The following is a 20,779-nucleotide window of genomic DNA, read 5'->3' as shown; positions in this document are numbered from 1 at the left end:
AAGCATGGTACGTTATTGCTTCGATTTTAAAAAGAAAATTGTACTCTTTGAGTCTCTGGGTTCTGACCAAAATCTGGGTCAACATAAGAGGGTGATTATTTTTTATTTTAATTCTAGTTTCAGTTCGGATCCCTTGCACGTGTGAGGGAAAATTGTAGGCAATAAACAAAGCACATAAATCAGCTTTGAAAGAGAAAAACCTGTATCTGGGAGGGTTTTTTTTTTTTTTCCTCCCCCAGTGAGGGGCGTGAATACTGTATTTCCCTGGAGGAATATTTCGGTCCGGGAAGGAAGGTGGTGCACGCGGTGTGAGTGTGTGTGTGCGCGCGCGTGTGTATGTGTGTGTATGTGTGTGCTGTGCGTGCGCGCCCGCGGAGAGAGGGGCGGGGGAGGCGGATGAGGAGGATGAGATCATAGTTTCAGGATCCTCAGGAAACCCTGGTACTGGCAGCAGCCAGCCTCTGCTGTGCCCACATGACCCACAACTCTGGCAGCGGACCCGGCACTTCCAACATTATTAAATAATAAGAAAGCGGCTCCTACTCCATGCCCAAACCTCCCTGCAGACCAATGGACACCTTCTAAGAGTTTGGCGAGTCGGTGACTGAGGCGCCCCTCCATTCCAAGGTGTGTGCACGGCGTTTGCTTCCTTGACAGCTCCGGAGTGGGGGAGGGCGCGGGGGCGGACGGGGGTCCGTGTGCCGGCCGAGGAGGGGGGCGCGGGGCCCGGCTGCCGCGCGCTGCCCCCGGCCGCCCGGTGCCGCGGAGCCCGCGGCGGGGCGGGAGGTGCACATGACGCGCAGCCCCAGCTGCGCAGGGACCGCAGCCGCCCACGGCGCCGGGGCGCGGGCAGCGGGCGGCTGAGCGCTCCAGCAAGGGCAGGCGCCGCGCACCGGGCAAAGTCAAGAGTGGAGGCGGGCGGAGAGCGCCGGCGGGAGTAGGGATTCGCCCCAACGCCCACTCGCGGGGGTTCCCCACCTGTGCGCGGGCGCTGGCCGCCGAGAGCGCGAAGCATGTGCGGGGCGCCGCAGCCAGGACTGCGGCGCGGCGCCTCCCCGGGCGGCGGGCGGCGCCTCGGGCCCGCGGGGCGGCGGTAGCGGCTGCTGCAGGATGGCCGGGCCGGGGGCGCGGGGCTGCGCAGGTAAATCGCCGCTGCCGGGGAGGCCCGGGCCGCGCCGCAGCCCCTGCTAGCCTCCGCGGCTGGGCTCCCGGGGTGGCGATGGCAGCCGTCTCCCTGGCGTCGCGGGTCGAGTTGTTTTGTTGCGATCGCTGCCCTCTCGGTCGTCCTCGTGGGCTGAGCTGATGGGGAGGTGGCGTGGTCACCTCCATTAGGGATGACGCTCATGTTGGGGGACAGCCCGGGGAGGTACTGGCCGGGAAATCCGCGATGGGTTCCCAGCCAGCGGTGTCTGCGCTCGCTGCCGTGCACTGCGGTGCCCCGGCGCATGGCTGAGTGGGAGTGGGCGCCGGGCGCTGGGACTGGGGGGTCGGGGGACCGGGGCGCAGGGGTGGAGGGTCCTCGGCTTTTACTGCCTGTTGCCCTCTTCGGAATTTCTGCTGGACGGAAGGCAGGAGGGAGGTGCGCTCTGGTAGCCGGAGTGGAAGGTGGACAGAGGTGTCTGTCAAGAGACCAAAGCCAAAGAGAAGAGGGGCGGGGACAGCCCAGTTGGGACTCAATGGTACCATTCCCCGACTTATTGCAAAACTTTGCTCTTTGGCAGGCTTGGGGCGTGGCTTTGGGCAGGGCAGTGTGGAAGTTGGGGATACATATGACGGGTATGCACTTGCGCTTCCTACCTCTTTGGATTCATTCTGAGTCTAAAAAAATGGCGCTTTGAGTTGATGTTCAAGTTTACCTGTGACCTGTCATGGTCACTTGGTACTTTGTGTTTCCTTTTGAACGTGAGATACCTGTGTTGTTGAGGGTGTATGTACTTGTTAATTTCAAATCATCTATATTTCGTTATTTATAGGTATTTCTTTGGCTTATTCCAGAAGTGGCGATTTCAGAAAACACAGCTGCCCCCACGTCCCCTGGTTGGTTGTGGTTTAGCTTTATTCACTCTTAGTTCTTACATCACCGTTAGAGGAGCTGACCCTTTACAGATGAGAATTCCAGGTACAGAGAGGTGAAGGACTCGTGTGGTCTTGAAGAGTAGGGCCCCGCTCTATTGACCACGTATCTCTAGCATGATGCACCCCTTTACTATGTACTGTATGTTGAGGGCAATAAACCTCTCTTTGTCTCTTTTCTAATTTTTGATACAATAAGTATGGCAGATAGCCTTCCTGGTGGTTTCCTTTTGCCACCATTAACCATGTTTCCTACAGTTATAAACAGCATTTAACGGCACACTCAAGATTTTGAGCCAGTAAGATTTGTCAGCAAAGTATATTATAAAGCAGATGGCTGAAGATGTATATCTGTTTGCACTTAATTTTAAACTTCCTAAGTTATCAGTCTATTCTTTGTTCAGAGCATGACCATCATTTTCTTCAGAATGCCATCTTGAAGAATTTTGAGCAAGTTTAATTAACTTTAATCCCGTCACTCTGACAAGAGGTTGGGCAGTTTTAGAAGAATTATACAATTCTCTTTCAACTATCAGTGATTAAAATGCAGACTATATTTTGAGGCCTTCCGTGTATGTCATGTCTTTTAGCCTGTTGTATGTACTTTATACAAATTTGTGTAGCAATGAAGACTGAAACCAAATGTTCTCATTAGTTCTAAGTTGAAATAGTTTTGAAATCTCCACTTGTTTTAAATTAAGCATGATTTGAAGAAAGGTCTCAGTGGGGTGAACTCAAGCTTCATGTCTTCAGAGAATTACTCTTCATTTGAGTTTATCATGAAGCTTTCATAATATTCATTTTATTGGACAGACGTTTCTCAAATCTTGATCTGTTTTTCTTCAAGTAGACTTAATTGCTTCTTCACATAATGAATTTAAAAATTATTTTGACCATCATAGATTTCCTTTAATTCTTATCTTTAATTAAATTCAGTACACACAATTTCAAACCCCAAGTACTCAACATAAAATATAAAAAAGAGACTGGAATTAAACTGAACTACATGGAAACATGATTTATGCATGGGGAGTAATTATCCAGTTCTTCAGTGGTTAACCCTCACCACACATGCACAAATACACACACACCTGAGGTAAGCCTACATCTTTATTTGGAGAAGCTAGAGTGTAATCACATGGTTAGAGACGTATGCTATCAGGCACAAGTATCTTGATATTGAAATTGAATTTTCCATTTACTTATATAAAATGTTCATTGCTACTAAGGCATCAATCCTATGGTGCATGTATCTTTTCTTAACTGACTCAAAGCTGTTCCAGTTTTTAAAATTCTGTTACTTATTTTAGAGTGAGCATTCCCTTGCTACTTTGATCTCACTGGGTAGTTTTGACCTGAGGTTTTCCTTTCATACTCTGCACCTGTTTAGGGAGAATTATACTGCCTGTGCTGCTGCAGAGTTCCTTGGTTCCAGGTGCTGGGCAGCAATCAGTGATAAGTAGAAAGATGTGTTGGCCCTGACAGCACAGGGGCAGACTTTAACAAAATAATGATAAAAACAAATTATTACTTGCCTTTGGAGGTAAGGTTCCTGAATTAAACAATGCGTTACAGGATTTGTGGAGCAATGATGTACAACAGGGTGTTTCTGGCCATTCTGCCTCCTTAATGCTTGTGTGTTAATTTTCTGAACGATTTTCAAAGACAGGAACATGGCTTACACTAATTATTCCCTACCTTTGTATTCACCAAGAGACACAGTATTTACCCCCATTGTCAACCTATTATGGACCTATGGAGGATTACTACAGGACTCTTGTTTGTACTTTTAAAATCATTTAAAGCATGTGCCACCCTTATCAGTTATCCTATTTGCAAATAGTTATTTAGGTTTAATGAAATATAGCCACTTTCTTTCTTTAACTTAAAAACTTACTTTCAGACAGGAAAGTAGTTTTATGGTTTCCATTGGTAGTTGTTAAAATGATAGAATATTTCAAAATAGAATTTTAATCGACTCATCACACAGTTCCTAAGATTATCTGAAATGCCCAAGGGAAGACAAGAGACCCTAGAATAAGGAGATGATGTTAATTGTTGAGTGTGTGTGTGTGTTGCAGTGGGGGGGGGGGTGGTGGTTAGAGCATGGGTTACTAACACATTAAAACAAACATGATAATGACTACAATTATTGAACACATATTGTGTAATAGACACCATTCTATGGATTCTGTCTAAATTAACTGACAACATTCTGCATACCACCCATATGAAGTGTGCATGTATTATCATTATCGCCAGTGGTCATTATCACCAGGATGGATGACAGCTGTCACATAGATAAAGAAGGGTTCAAGCATTCAGTAGTCCATACCATCTAGTATTTATGCAGGGCACTTGGCTTGAAAGTTTGTGGTATATTACATTTCTATCAGTGTTGAAAATCAACACCTCCTAATCTGATCTTTGATTACTTTAATAAAAATTAATGGGGAAAATAAGCTTCCTTTATATCAATGCTTTTTACAGACAAAAATATGTACAAAGCATGAAAAGATATACAAATGCATAGACAACCACTGGTGACTGTTAGATTAAGAGAATTTTATATTATATAGTTCTAAATTAAAAATTGGTATCATGAGCACAATTTGAAATTAATTTTTTAAGAGTACTGTATTAGCATTAGTTCAAATTATTAGGAAAGTATCTTTAAGTGGAAGTTCTATAACCACTAAAAACATGGAAGTTTAAGTCACCTTGCCACAATAACTTCATTCTGCTGAGTATGCACTTAAAAGAAACTGTGAAGTGTAAAATAAAAACTGTTATGGGGAGATGGTTTACCTAGCAGGTAAGACACTGCTATTCTATATCTAAGTGCATGGGTTAAATACCTGGATCCAGCTCCTGCTTCCTGCTGATGTATCCCCTACGAAGACTCAGTGATGGTTATATTAATTGGGTTCCTGACACCCATATGGGAGACTTGTATTGAGTTCCTGGTTCCCATGTGGGCATTTGAGAAGTGAACCATCAGATGCAAATGTTCTATCCTCTTCTTTTGTTCTCTCTCCCTCTAATAATTTTTAAAAATATATTAAAGACCATAATTCATACATAGTGCACATATACAGATATTTGCATCCTTTGAAGCTTTTGGAAATGCTGAAGGTAATCTATATATTTCTGTGATTCATATTTTATTATGAATGTGATATATTGTTTCTTCTCTGTTTTCTCACCTTCATACAAAGCTTGATATTATGGAGAAACCAGAAAATTATTATGGTAATTTCTACCATAAGGAAAAAGATACAAAGCTTGATTTGATAAGAATTTCCCTTCCCCAACTTTCTCCCTTTCCTTCCTCCTCCTCCTCCTCCCACTCCTCCTCCTCCCACTCCTCCTCCTCCATGTGTTACAGTAGAGAGTGCCATGAAGTACACCAATGAATGATGCATTAACTGGAGTGTACAATTTAATGTCACAATAAAATTTCCTGTTGCAGAAATTTGTGTTTAATGTAAGTATAAAACATATCAATCAGCTAATAATAATTAGGTTATGCTGATGCTATGATAACAACTCCAAAATCTCCGTGACTGAAAAGAGCAGTTACATCTTGGTAGTGCTATGTTCCCGTCTTGGCAAATAAAGACTTCATCTTTCTCATTCGGGGATCCCAGGTTGGATTTCCCCATCATCAAGTATATGCTCATCTCATCATGGAACATGCTAGGAATGTGGAAAATCATTGCCAGTTCTTCAAGTGTTCCACCAGGAAGAGGGACTTGCCACTTCTGTAATGTTTTAATTGCCAAAGCAAGACAAATGGCCATGCCTAATTTAAACATTGAAAAGATATACAATCCTATAATGTGTCCAGGCAGAAAAATACTGTGTCATAGTGGACAGACTTGGTGATTAAATTAGTCAGTTCCCTTTGATGGTTTTACCACCTAAGAAATACATATTATCTAATGTAGAAGTAGGCTCATCAATATCTGTCCTGGAACTGCAGCAAAGAAAGATGCTTCTCACAAGAAACCACCAGCAAAGAAATCAGAAGCTAAACTTATTGTGAAATTGATGCTCCATTGGATGTTATATTTAGTTAAGAAATTATGATGGAAGGCGTGATTTCTTTTGAGTGAATGTGTGAAGTGGCCTATTTGATATAAATTGCTAGCCAAAACTAATGATAAAACCTGCACACAGCATCCAAACTGAATTTCCTCATCAGATTTGATACTATCAGTGTGGTATAGAAATCAGAAGTCCTATTTGTGTGTGTATTTTTTTTGTGTGATTTTCACCAACATGGACAAATGTATCACTTGTGCTGTCATATGCTGTAATAAAATGTAATGCAAATAAACACTCAAATTATCCTGCATGTTTACCTTACATTGAAAAATAACTTGTGTAATTAGAATACAGTCAGTCCAAAGTTTAACTAAACTTTTTTTTAGATACCTGCAGTTGTAAGAATGCAGAGAAATCTTATGGTCCCTTTATGAAATTTTTCTCAGTGCCACACTTTGTAATAATACAGTAAAATATCGCAACCTAGATGCTAAGGTAGACACAGTGAGGAACAAATTCAATTACTACAAGGATAACTCCTGTTGCTCTTTTATGACCAGATGGACTTGACTTGAGTTGCCACAACCCTAAACCCCTTGGAACCACTAATCTGTTTTTTCCATTTATATAATTTTGTCATTTCAGCAATGTTATATGAATGGAATTACACAGTATGTAAAATTTGGGATTGGATCTTCTATTCAACATAATTCTCTGGAGACTTGTCTGGCTTGTTTCATGTCTCAATTTCTTCCCTCTTTTGCTGAATACTATTTCTTAACAAGAATGTGCCATAATTTGTTTAGCTATTCACCTCTTAAAAGATGTCTATGATTTTTTTCAAAGTTTTGACTGTTATAACTAAAACTGCTTTAAATAGTCATATACTTTTTTGTGTGAATGTAAGTATTAATTTATTTGAGATAAATGCCTGGAAGTTGCTTGTTTAGTTTTTTAAGAAACTGCAAACTTTTTTTGGAATGAATGGCCTTCTCATCAACAATGTATGAGAGGTTAAATTTCCTTCTATTACCAGCATTTGATGTTATTGATAGATTTATTTTATCCATTCTGACTGATGTATAGCTATATTATAGTTTTAATTTGCATTTCTTTAATAATAATAATAAATGATAGAATATCCTTTTGTGTGCTTGTTTTCCATTTCTATATCTTCTTTGGTGAAATGTTTCTTCATGTCTTTTTCCATTTTCTAATTGGATTATTTAATTTTTTGCATTTGAGAGTTCTTGATATATTCTAAATAAGTCTTTGTCAGAAATATAATTTGCATTAGTATTATTTTGGGGTCTATCTGAGATATTTATTCTTTCTATTGATCAATGTGTAAAACCCTTAGCCAACACTACATGATTTTGATTTCTGTAGGTAAATGATGTCTTAACATAATATAGGCTGACTCCTCCAACTTTATTCTTGTTTCTCAAAATTATTTTAGCTTTTCTAGTTTCTTTGCCTTTCCATGTAAACTTTAGAATTATCTTGTCTATACTAACAAAATATTTTATGGGATTTTGATATAAATTGTGTTAAGCTTATATACTTGTTTGAAGATAATTGATATTTAATCCATCAATGTGGTATATATTTCCATTTGTTTAGATAATTCTTTGAGTACTTTGATTTTCAGCTTCAAACCAGCCTTGCATTCCTGCAATAATCTCTATTTAGTCATAATGTTTAATTCCATGTGTGTATTACTGAATCTATTTGCGAGTAGTTTGTTAAAGACCTTTACTATAAATATTGGCCTATAGTTTTCTTATTTGATGTTATCTTCAGTATTGGTATCAGGCTAATAGTAACTTCATAATGAATTGGGATATGTTCCCTCCTCTTCTGTTTTCTGAAAGAGATTATGAAGAATTGGTGGTAATTCTTCCTTAAACATTGTTAGAATTAGCTACTGAAATTATCTAGGCTAAGATGACTTTTTTAAAAGTAATAGATGCAGAAAAAAATTTAAATGTTTGTGTTAGTTTTCTAGGGTTGACATTATAAAATATTGCACACTGGATAGTTTAAAAGCAGAAATTTATTTTCTCACAATTCTGGAGGCTGAAAGTCAAAGACAAAAGTGCTGATATATTTGATTATTTTTTAAAGATTTATTTATTTGAACATCAGAGTTAGAGGGAGAGACAGATAGATAACCATCTGCTGGTTCACTCCTCAAGTGGCCACAATGGCCAGGGTTGAGTTAGGTTGAAGCAGGAGCCAGGAGTTTCATTCAGGTTTCCCATGTGAGTGGCAGGGTCCCAAGCACTTGGGCCATCTTCTGCTGTTTTGGCCAGGCTGTTAGCCGGGAGTTGGATAGGAAGAGGAGCAGCTGGGACATGAACTGGCACCCGTATGGGATGCCAGCATTGCAAGTGGTGGCCTTTCCCACTACACAACGCCAGCCCATTTCATTTTTTTTTTTTTTTGAGGCTTCTCTCTTCGGCTTTCAGATGGCTACCTTCTCTCCGTGTCTTCACATGGTGAGACCTCTCTGATATCTCTCAGTGTATTCTAATTTCCTCTTGTTGTAAGGAACACAGTCATTTTGGATTAGGACCCACCCTAACAGTTATGTTTCAATTTAATTGGAATTATGATGGCAACATATGAAATTTAGGGGGAATGTAATTCAGCCCATAACAATACTTAGAGAACTATTCAAACCATCTGTTTTGTATTATATTAGTCATAATTTAAATTCATTAAGGAATGGTCTATTTTATCTAAGTTATCAAATTTATTTGTGTAGAGATACTCAGAATGTTCCTTATTAGTTTGTTGATGTCTTCAGGATCTCTTGTGATATTGGTTGTTTCACTCCTGGTGTTAATAGTTTGTATCTTCTCTCTTCTGTCAGTTTTACTACAGATATTCCAGTTTTAGTTATTTTTAAAAGAACATATTTTTTGTTGAATTGATTTTCTCTGTTTTTCTGTCTTCTGTTTTACTGATTTGCAAACTTGTAATTATTTTCTCACCTTGTATTTATTTGCTCATCTTTTTCTATATTCTCGAGTGAGCATAAATATTGGTTTGAAATTTTCTTCTTTTCAAATATGATTTAGGTGTTATAAATTTCCTTCTCAGCAATTCCATACAGGTGTGTCATATGTTTTGCTATGTTTAGTTTTCATTTTCATTCAGTTAAGTGTAGTTTCAATTTTTTCTAAAGCTTCATCTTTTACTCATGAATTATTTGGAAGTGTGATGTTCAGTTTCCTAATGTTTGGATAATTTCCCATTACTTTTCTGTTATGGATTACCAGTTAGATTTCATTGTGGTTAAAGTACAAACGCTGTATCAGTTCAATTCTTTGAAATTTGTTGAAGTTTACATTATGTCCCCAAATGTGGCATATCTTGTTATATGTTCCAAGACCACTGGAAAATAATGTATATTTGGCTATTTTTTAATAGAGTGGTCTATAATAGGTGATTAGACCATGTTGGTTGATGATGCTATTAATTCTTGTGTATCTCTGATGCCTCTCTATTTGTCCCATTGATAAAATATTGTGATATCTCCAATTGTTACTGTAAATTTTTAAAAATTCTCTTTTTTGTATACCAAATTGGCTTTACAAGTTTTACAGCTCTGTTATTTGATATATGCGTAGTTAGATCACTAACTCTTCTTGCAGTATTGAATCTTTTTACATCACGTGTGTCTGGTAATTACATTTGCTCTAAAGTCTACTTTATGTGATGTCAATATAGACACTCTTTTTCCTTTTAATTGATGTTTGCATGACATCTCTTTTTCCATTCTTATACTTTTCACCTTCCTAAATTGCTATATTTTAATTCCTTGTAGATAAAATATGTTGGATCATATTTTAATTCATCTGCCAATCTCTCTATTATATTTTTATTTGAGAGGAAAACAGAGATTTCTCCTCTGCTGGGTCACTCCCCAAGTGCCTGCAATAAATGGAGTTTGGCCAAGCCAAACCAAGGAACCAAGAACTCAATCCAGGTCTCCCATGTGGGTGAAAGGGAGCCTTGTCCTTGAATCATCACCTGCTGCTTCCGTCAGTACACTTTCACAGGAAGCTTAAATCAGAAACACAGCTGGACTCAAACCAAGGCACTCTGATAAGGGATGTGATTGTCCCACACAGTGTCTTACTGCTGCATCAAACATCTGTCCCAATTTCTGTCTTTTAATTGGACCAGTTATATATACCTTAAGTGCAACATTAGAGCCTCATTGTGTAATTTCTTGTTTTCTCTGTTTTTGGTATCTCTAGGGTTTTGTTCCTTCTATTCTGTCAGTTACGTGGTGAACATATTTAGAATTCCATTTTTGTGTTTACATTTTTTTTTTTTGACAGAGTGGACAGAGAGAGAGAGAGAGAGAGAGAGAAAGGTCTTCCTTTACCGTTGGTTCACCCTCCAATGGCCTCTGCTGCCGGCATGCTGCGGCCAGCGCACCGTGCTGATCCGAAGCCAGGAGCCAGGTGCTTCTACTGGTCTCCCAGGCAGGTGCAGGGCCCAAGCACTTGGGCCATCCTCCACTGCACTCCCGGGCAACAACAGAGAGCTGGACTGAAAGAGGGGCAACCAGGACTAGAACCCAGTGTGCCGGCGCCACAAGGCAGAGGATTAGCCTATTGAGCCGCGGCGCCGGCTTGTGTATACATTTTTTTACTATATATTTTAGCAGCTACTCTAAACATTATAGTACATATACATGTTGTCATTTTATCAGTTGGAGTGAAGTACAGAAATCTTACCTCCCTTAACATACTTAATTTACTACATGTCAAATATTCCCTCTCTAAATATTGAAATACACTTAAAATGATATAATTTTTATTTGAATTCATATTTTTGCTTAGCATGCTTTATTATCAATGTTTGAACATTGCATTTTTATTGTTTCTTTTGTTTTGAGAACTTTAACCATTTTTGGGAGCACGTCAGAACTACTGATAGCAAAATAACTTTTTTATTTCATCTGAGGATTTCTTGATGTAGCTCTCATTCAAGGATATTTTCACTGGACATAGATTCTATATTGATAGTTCTATGAGCATTTGAAAAATGATTCCTTATTTTATCTTCAAAGTTTCTGTTAGGAAATCCATTGAACCCTAACTGTTTTGCTCTTATAATAAAGCATCATTTTTCTCTTGCTCTTTACAAGATTTTGTTTGTCTTTAGTTTGTATGAATTTATTATGTGTCTTGGCATGAATTTCCTTGGGTTTATTTACTTATATTTTTAAAGATTTATTTTATCCATTTGACAGAGTTACAGAGAGGTAGAGAGATCTTCCATCCACTGGCTCACTCCCCAAATGGTCAAAATGGCCAGAGCTGCACCAATCCAAACCCTGGAGCCAGGAGCTTCCTTTAGGTCTCCCATACGAATGCAGGGGCCCAAGGACTTGGGCCATCTTCTACTGCTTTCCCAGGCCATAGCAGAGAGCTGGATCAGAAGTGGAGCAGGCCAGCACCGCACCCCAGGTTCTAGTCCTGGTTGGGACGCTGGATTCTGTCCTGGTTGCTCCTCCTCGGGTCCAGCTTTCTGCTATGGCCCAAGTGGTTGAGCCCTGCACCCCCATGGGAGACCAGGAGGAAGCACCTGGCTCCTGGCTTCAGATTGGCGCAGCGCCGGCCATAGTGGCCATTTAGGGGTTGAACCAACAGAAGGAAGACCTTTCTCTCTCTCTCACTATCTAACTCTGCCTGTCAGAAAAAAAAAAAAAAAAAAAAAGTGGAGCAGCCAAGACTCAAAGCGGCACACACATGGGATGCCGGCGCTTCAGGCTGGGGCTTCAACCTGCTGTGCCACAACACCTGCCTCAATTTACTTATTTTTATATTCTTGTTCACTCAGTTTTTAAACTGTAAGTTTATGTCTTTTGTCAAATTTAGGAAGATTTCAGCCACACACTTTACACAGTTTTTCAGTTCTACCCATTTTCCCCTCTTTTTTTCCAGGGATCCAGGGCATAAGTGTGAGATCTTTTGTTGTGGTCCCCCATCCCCCCACCCCCAATAGCTGCTTTAGCAAATTGCCACAAACTTAATGTCTTACAACATTTATTTGCCTATTGTTCTGAAGGCCAAAATCATAAATCCGTTTCTTTGGGCTAAAGTCAAAGTGTAGGCAGGACTGCTTCCTTGTGTACACTCCATGGAACAATCTGATCCCTTGCCTTTTCTAACTTCTGAAGACTGCCTGTAGTCTTTGACTCAGAGTGGATTCCTTGGGAATCAGGACTCTCACTAGATCCTCCTTGATACCGCTCTGATTGGAAGGGGCAGAAGTGCCCCCTTTCTATTTTTCTGTCACCAAACTTCCTATTTGCTTTTCTACATTCAAATCTCTCTCTACCTTCTTCTCAAGGATATTGTGTTTTGAGCCCACCTGGTAATCCAGGATAATCTCCCTAACTCAGGACATGTAACATAAACAAATGTATAAAATCCCTTTATGCATATCAGGAAATGTTAACAGCTTCCATGGGTGAGGTCTAATCTGCTGAACATCCTTGGAATCAGTTATTCACTCTATCACATGCACGTATCTGAGGCTCTGTTCTTTTTTGTTTCCCTTTTTTCCTTAATCTGTTTTCTGTTGTTCAAATCAGGCATTTCCTATTGTTCTGTCTTCCAGCTCTCAGATCTTCTTTTGTCACCTCCATTCTGTTATTGTGCCCACCCCACTGAATTTTATATTTTGATTATTGCTTTATTCAGCTCTAAATTTTCCACTTGGTCCTTCCCTATAAGTGCTGTTTCTTGGCTGTGGGGAGCAACTCGGACTAGACTAAGTTACTGGAATTAAGACTTATTCTATGCATCTGCTCTCCCACAATATGGCGCTGGGAGAGGAGTAAACAGCTTCTACACAGCTGCCTCTCACCAGCTTGAGTGATGACCTGCAGGAGCTGATCCTGCTCCTGATTGGAGGAGAGCAGCGTACTCAGCGTGTGGGTAGCAGAGTTGGGATTGGTGGAAGAGGACTATAAAGGAAGAGAGAGACAACATGCACCAGGAACATCTAAGGGGAACACCTGAGGAACATCTGAGCAGCCCCCGAGAGAGCCGGCAGGGGGTGTGCCGCTCCCCCGCGGAAGTGGGGAAAGTGGCAGGGGGAACCGCCCTTCCACGGAGGTGGAAGGGTCGGTAGCCAACCCGGGAAGAACCAGCAGCAAACCTGGGGAGGGCCGAGCAGACAAAAGACAGCGCTGGGTCCTGTGTCGTTCCTCCGCGAAGAGGGGGAGCGACACTTGGCTGAAGCTTTCTATCTTTTTTTTTTTTTTTTCATGTATTTCAAGCATGTTCATGATTGCTCATTGAAAGATTTTTATGGTTGCTGCTTTAAAAACTTTCTCATAATTCAAACACTCTATTTCACTTTTCTTTTTTCCCCTACTCAGTTTGATTGAAATATAGGATGAATGATTTTCAGTTGAAATGTAGCCATTTTCTTATACATCAGGAAACTCTGGATTCATTTGGACCTTTTGATTTAACTGTTTTCTACCAACATCACCTCAGTGGCCAGTGTAGGCAAGAGGACAGATTTCTCAGTCTCCCTTGACGCTTGAGGGACTCCACATGACTATAGGTTAAGATGGGAAAATCGGGACTCTCACTAGGTCCTCCCTGATACCTCTCTGATTGGAAGGGGCAGAAGTGCCCCCTTTCTGTGCCCCATGTGGTTGCCACTGACCTGAGGTGGCCTGATGATGGCTGGGTCCTAGTGACATCCTGACACTCTACCAGACCTCCTGTTAGAGCACCTCATCAAAGGTGGTAAGAGGATTCTCAGTACTACCAGTGGGGGTGGAAGTCAGGACCCCTACCAAGAGTATTGACTACATAGTGGTGGTAGGGAATAGGGAGTCTTTATTACCCCTTGGTGGGAATGAAGGTCTCCAGCTCCTTGCTTGGTCATTTGTGGTGTCACCATGGTGGAAGATAAGGGAAGTTACGGCACCTTGAGTCTGATGAAGATGGAAATCTAGGCTTCTCATACAGCCTGTGTTGGCATGGGTGTGATGGAGGCCACCTTTTTGCTATCTTGTCAGGCACAATAGAGTAATCATTGTCCAAAGTTTTTTTTTTTTTTTTTTTCCTATGATGTTTCTTTCCTGACCCCTAGACTAGAGAGAGATTTTTGGCATCTTTTAAAATCTGTGCCTGGGAATGCGCATTTGGCACATCAGTAAAGGTGCCATTTGGGACAACAATATTCCATTATCAGAATGCCTCAGTCAAGTTCCTTCTTTAATTCCAATTCCAGCTTCCTGCTAATGTGAATTCTAGGAACCAGCAGGTGATTGCTCAAGAACTTGGATCCCTGCCACCATGTGGGGAGACCTAGACTAAGTTCCTGGCTCCTTCCTTCAGCCTGTAGTTACCATTTAGGGATTGAACCAGCAGATAAAGACTATCAGCCTATCTCTCTTCTCCTCTTTCCCCTCTCTCTCTCTCTTCCCTGCTCTCTCTTCCTCTCACAACCTTTCAAATAAATAAAAACAAATTTTTCATTAAAAAATAAAATATATGTGTGATAACATTTCTGTGTTTTCAGTCTCTTTAGCGCCAAGTCCAATACAAGAGATTGAGTCTAAGGGCTAAGTCTTTTCTGCTTGAAATCAATATGCTGGGATGACAATTGACAGGAAGATCACAATGAATGCCATTGTGGTGAAATTTTCTCAATAGACAAGGAAAGGTAATGACATGATAGATAACCCTGACATTCTCACTGTATTAGAACAATGGTTCTCCAATAGTAGTCCTCAGAGAAGCAGCATCAGCACCACTTTGGAATTCTTTGTGAATACCAATTCTAAGATTCCACCCAGGACCTGCTGCATCAGAAACTCTGGAGACAGAGCTGCAATCTCTCCTATAGCCAGCCCCCCAGGAGACTCTGATGCCCACTCAAGCTGGAAACCACACTTCTGAAGCAACCTCTCTAATCCTTAGAATTGCAATGACCTTCAACTTCATAGTTTAGGCTTTCAGAAAATTAATTTATGCTATTTAACATTCTGTGTGTTTTAATTATATTTTTTCAAGAAAAGATGGTAAAGAAATTAAAAAATGCATTACCTAAAACTGTCTTTTTGGTTAAATGTTGCCATGTTATTGATTCACAAAATTATCTTCTATCCTTAACCCAAATCTACTCCATGTATGATTTTTGTGGTTGACACCAAAGAAAAATTAGTCACACTGACACTTCCCTGCCTTTGTTCCTCACAATTGAAAGTTACTAATGGATTTTCTGTGGTGTTTATGTCCCTTTTAGGGCTAACCCCAGTTATGAAGGTATCTGGACATAAGGGTGGGGAAATCTGCATGATTTGAAGAAGATGCTTTTTAGGAGGTCTTGTCACACAGTATTGTTAGAGACAGATGCATATGCAGATGTCCAAACTCATCATTGTCATTACCACATTAGTTCCACCATGGGGGATTCACTGTCTACTGCACACTGACATTTTTCTCTTGGGTCATGTGAGGTTAAAGTGAAAGTTGGCTATAAGGCTGTCCCGAGGAAAGAGAAGCTACATTTCTGAATACACATTTTGTAAAGTGGGTACCCTTTCAAATACCAGATGAGGTAAAAGAGAGTCAGCAACAAAGAAAAGGTTAAGGAGTTTAAAAATGTTTTGTTATTGTAATAAAGGTGTGGATTTGAGAAATAGACTATAGCTTCTGCCTCCAAATATCATTAGTCTTATTTTAAGGAAAATATCTTATATAATTTACACTGTCAATTAGCAATTCACCAAACTTAAATGACATAATAAATTTATATTTACTTGGCATCTATCACTCCTGATGCTTAATATTTTAACTTTTTGATTAGCTACCACATTTTACTGTGTATAATTTTTAAACTGATTTTTTTTTGGTTTTTATAAATCATAAATTTCAGTTCCCTATGCACTTTACTCTATACACCTTTTTAAAGCCTTGTTGTTCTTGAGTAAGCTAGGGAAATGGATTGTGAACCATTGTCTGCTCCTCATCTAAAATGACACACATTCTTGGTTCATAAAAATATTATTTTATGCTTTCACTGTTCCCCACCACCAGTTATCTTACGTTTGCTTCCTTCTTCTGTTTTCTTTGTGCACTCAATCTAATTATATTTCTCATTTACTCATTTTGTTTCAGTGTTTAAATGATTGGGTGCCTGCAATGTTTGGGGGCTAAGAGTTTTCAAACTTTCACTGCATAATGTTCAGTAACAACATTTGGGCAGGTTTGAGGAATCATCCCTTTAAGGAGAGATCTGTAAATGGCACAGCAGATGTTTTCTCAGAGTCATCCTTTCTAAAATAAAGGCCCCATCACTGGCAGTACTCATCATATGTCTTCTTTCTTAATTACTGGGATGACTCTTGTTAATATGTTAATTACTATCAGAATGCTTAGGTGAGGTTTAAAATTTAAGAAAAAAATATGTAGCATACCAAAATAGATTTTACATGATAATTGGGGGCAAGAAGAAGGTGATTTAGAAATGTAGGAGGTATTCCCTGTGTCTCCTGGAGGTAGTAGTCCAGATCCTCCCCTGCAGTGTTAGCTTCTATTTATATTCACAGAATGTGTCCAGTGACTTTTTTCTCACATGCAGATAAATTCTGCCTCTTCCTTTTAACCTAAATACTGTAAAGGTAACATTTAACCATTAGAAAGTGTACAAAGTAATAATTTAATACTGCTAATAACCTTATAGAAAGTGAGTCAGATTGATTTTGAAATCAGTATGAATCAGATTTCCCAAGTAAGAAAACATTTAAAAGCATGTATTTTCTTCATTGCCAATGTATTTCTTAATCCCTGTTTTTTCTGCCTTTAATTGGTTTGAGTTTAGCTTGTTTTTCTTTTGTTTTACATTATTTTCTAGGAACATGTGAGGTAAGAGCTGAAAAACAAGAGACCCTAAATGCATCAAATACTTAAAATTGAATTTAGCTGTGAGATTGAAAGTTGTTCCATAGTCCTATAGGTTTGTTCTTGTATAGAAAAAGAAAAGAAAAGTAAAATGGAAGCGTACCCAAGATAGTGAACCCTATCACCAATCTATTATATTATATTATAATTGCAATATGACCTAACTTTACCCCATCAGAGCAGTTCGAGGTGGTGGTAGCAGGGGATAATCTTGTGGTTTCACTGTATGTGCAATGTTTTTGGTTTTGTTTTTAAAGCTGAGGTTGGTGATTAAGGTTACTGCAAAAAAATACAAAAGATGACCTACATATAAAGGATGAACGGCTATTTTGGCTCACAGTTTGGGAGGTCTGCAGTATAGGACAGGGTAGACCCATTGGTTCAGCCATCTGAATGGGTGAGACTGGAGGATGGCAATAGTGGAGTGTGTGTGGAAATAGGATCACATGGAGAAAGCAGGGAGTATCCAGGCCTCACTTGGGCTCATAAAACCAAGCCTCTGATGAGAAATCCCTTCTGAGGACACATCCCCAATAATCCCATCACTTTCTGACAGGCTGATCTCCTAAACCCCATAATGAAATTGTTTCTACCTTCTTAATACCATTACATTAATACTTTTGGGTTTAAAGTCCTATGTAAGTTCAGAGGTCAAATCATGTTCTAACAACAGCATTGGCTGAGAAACTTACCACTCAGTTTTTTAAAAGCAGTGTATCTCAAAATATGATTCAAAGACTCCCTGTATTGGAATATTTGTAGGGTTTTGGTTAAAAGTACAGGTATGTACTCACTGAATCAGAATTTCTGTTTCTGACTTTACAATTTTAGAGCTAGCACCAATGATGTGAATTAGTCCAGATCTGAGCTTCACATTTCAGAGTAGCATTTTAAAACTCAGAATGCATAGATCTCATCCCCAAGTTTCTCACTTAGACAGCTTTTTGTGTTTGAAACATGCAACCTATGTTAACAACCAGAAATGAGGTGTGGAAGTAAGAAAGCAAGAAGGGACCTTAACATTGACTTTGATGAATTCATCAGCATCCATGGCTTGCTCTCCATTTATAAATTCAGAAACTATAACTTTCAAGGGCACAGTCACATTAACCGAGCTTTGTGGAGACAATGCTATAAATAAGAATGCTAGTTTGCTTATGACAATTAGGGTTATTGCTGTCATTAGTGACCAGTATGACTAGGGCATCCTTACTCTACAGATTGATCTCCAAAAGAAGAGAAATTGTCATCAGAAATTTTCTCCTTGACACTCGAGTCAGACTGAGGGAAGTTGATTGAATAAAAGTAGTGAATGTATACTGAAGACTGAAAGGCCACCACAAAACACACCAAACACCAGAGTGATGGAAAAGTTTATGGTCGGCTGACAAGGCTGCCTCTCCATGCATAAGAGAAACAGCAACCTATGCTAGGAGAACAGGTCTTATATAGCTTAGCAGAGATGAGGGAATAAGAATAGTAAATTCCATTGGGTGGGGTGAAGGCAATGCATATGGTTGGACCATTTGGTCACCTGATTTCTTGTAAATCAGGCTGGACTTAGGAAACTGAACATTATCTCAGAGAAACCAACACTTACTGTACAAGATGGTGACAGAGCCAGAGCCTAAGATGGTACCCGAGCCTTCAGATGGCACCTCAGATAAGATGGCACAGTTTCTCTAACATTCTCCCCTGTTGGCTTTATAAAGCAAGTATTGTATGGAATTACACCAGCCCCCAAAGCTCAGGAGGGGTGAAATGACAATAATCTATCTTTTGGAGCTGCTGCTTGCTGGCATGAGGTGATGTCTCAAGCCACAATCTCCTCGGAGGGGAGCTGAGTCTATCTGTGTGATAACATTTTGTTGACTACCTGGTTGGCAAAGGCTTTGGTTTGTTCCATTATCACCTTCTGTAAACACTTAAACAAGATAGTATAAAAGCTAGGGCAAGAATAACAGCCAATGATCCCTAGGAGCAGCATTAACCATGTGATGAGAAGGCTCCATAGGGAGGGAGAGAAGAGGGGTTGTTAGGACCCTAGCACAGATTGTTTAATAGATGTGTTAATTTTTTGGAGTGTTTTAACATTTTGCTCTACCTGGCCCCATTGAGTAACATAATAGCAACATTGTTCTCCCAGGAAAATGCAGGTCCCCCCCTTTTTAGCTGTTACAAGGTCCAGAGTTTGTTTTGTAGCACTACACCAGCTGGTGAGCTGAGCTGATTTTGAAGTCCTGGAGTAACTTCTGCTGAAGTCTTAATGGATCTGGTGACCTCCTCTTGTAGTTGTTGGAGTTGTTCTTGGAGCCAGTGAATAGAGACAGCATTGTGACCTGGAGCAGTTTCTAAGATCATCACCAAAGGGAGAGAAGCTGTAAAGCTGATTCCAACCAAGACTGGGAGAAAGATCACTCTTCTCTTGCAGGTAGAGGGATTAGTCTGTAAAAGGAAATCTGAGTAGTCATATGATGTTAGGTGGGGGGAAAGGATCACCAATACACATGGACTGGGTATAAAATTGTTGACACAGGTGTGCAAGGTATAATTACAAATAAATGAAGCTCCAGGTGGGCTAGAGAAGGAAGCAGTGGAAGTGATGGTCATATTTATAACAGAGGGCATCAGCTCATTGGGTTCTGTTATGTTGGTAACCCAACACATTGTATTTTGTTCTCCAGAATGTAGAGGAAGATGATCAATGATTTTTTCAGAATTGGGAAGTACAGTAGTTTGTAGAAGCAGAAACATTATTGAGTAGCTGTGATGGGAGGTTCCTGAAGGGGAGTGCATACAAAGTACTGCTGTTGGTGAAGGGAAGAGGGTAAAGTAGAATTGAGTAGCTGATAAAGGAGGGTGAGGGACAGATCCATGAGTTGTAATCACTTTAATGAAAATTTGGGCATATTAGTTGGGACCAGTGTTTATAGAACTCCCCTATCAAATCAGTCACCACATCCATAGGAGCTGTCAGGAACTGAGTGCAGGTCCTAATAATTTTTATGGTTCCATGGGGATCTTGCATATTGGAGCCCTTATATAAAGTGATGGATCCCTCAGCTTCATTGTGCTGACCTGAAGGTAGGGGTCAGTTATAGTGAAAGTCAAGAGGGGTTGGACCAAGTGATCTTCATGTGCCTCATCTTGGGGAAAGACCTTGGACTTTTGTTTTCCTGGGAGTCCATACCTATGGTCAGTATAGTAGTACTTACAGGACCATGATGAGCAACTTTTTCAGTAAGCATCCGTATTTGTTATCCTTGGTTATCCTGTGTTATCTTTGGTTAGGCAGATATGATATGGATGTCTTTCTGGTTGAGATAAAGTGTATCTAGTCCAGTCAAAACAATCATGTAAGCAGGCCTGAGAGAAATTGAAGTATAGCCCATGCACAGCCCATGGGCAGAAGGTAGAGTTAAGTAACTTAGCAGGAGTAGAAGTGGTATAAATCTCAAACTGTCATGTGTAAGATGTTCCTGGGGCCAGTACAGATTCAGGACAGACACAAAAGAGTGGAAAAAATGAGGTTATTGGGAAATTCCTCATGGAGTATGAAAGAGGGAGTGAGACAATAAGAGAAGGCATAATAAAGTGTAGATCTCAAGGGAGTGAAGTCTGAGAAGGTTCCTAGGAGGTATAAATCTTCAATATCCAAAAGGAGGCTGGAGGGGGGAGGATTGGTGAGGAGTGTGTTT

General features: G+C 40.2%; 1 protein-coding gene across 8 annotated transcripts in view; it reads left to right on the top strand.

Annotated features, from left to right (window-relative positions):
* Positions 1-342: 342 nt before the first annotated feature.
* DTNA (dystrobrevin alpha) overlaps positions 343-20,779 on the top strand; it is a 432,447-nt gene continuing 412,010 nt past the window's right edge. For all 8 annotated transcript variants that reach the window (XM_070050330.1, XM_070050313.1, XM_070050325.1 and 5 more), the window contains exon 1: positions 343-627. The gene's annotated coding sequence lies outside the window, so the exon portion shown is untranslated. The remainder of the gene's footprint in view (positions 628-20,779) is intronic.

This window comes from Oryctolagus cuniculus, chromosome 10 (assembly GCF_964237555.1).
Source record: "Oryctolagus cuniculus chromosome 10, mOryCun1.1, whole genome shotgun sequence".
NCBI classification, from domain to species: domain Eukaryota; kingdom Metazoa; phylum Chordata; class Mammalia; order Lagomorpha; family Leporidae; genus Oryctolagus; species Oryctolagus cuniculus.
Note: the sequence above shows the minus strand (reverse complement) of the source record. Positions and strands in the feature narration are given on the sequence as shown.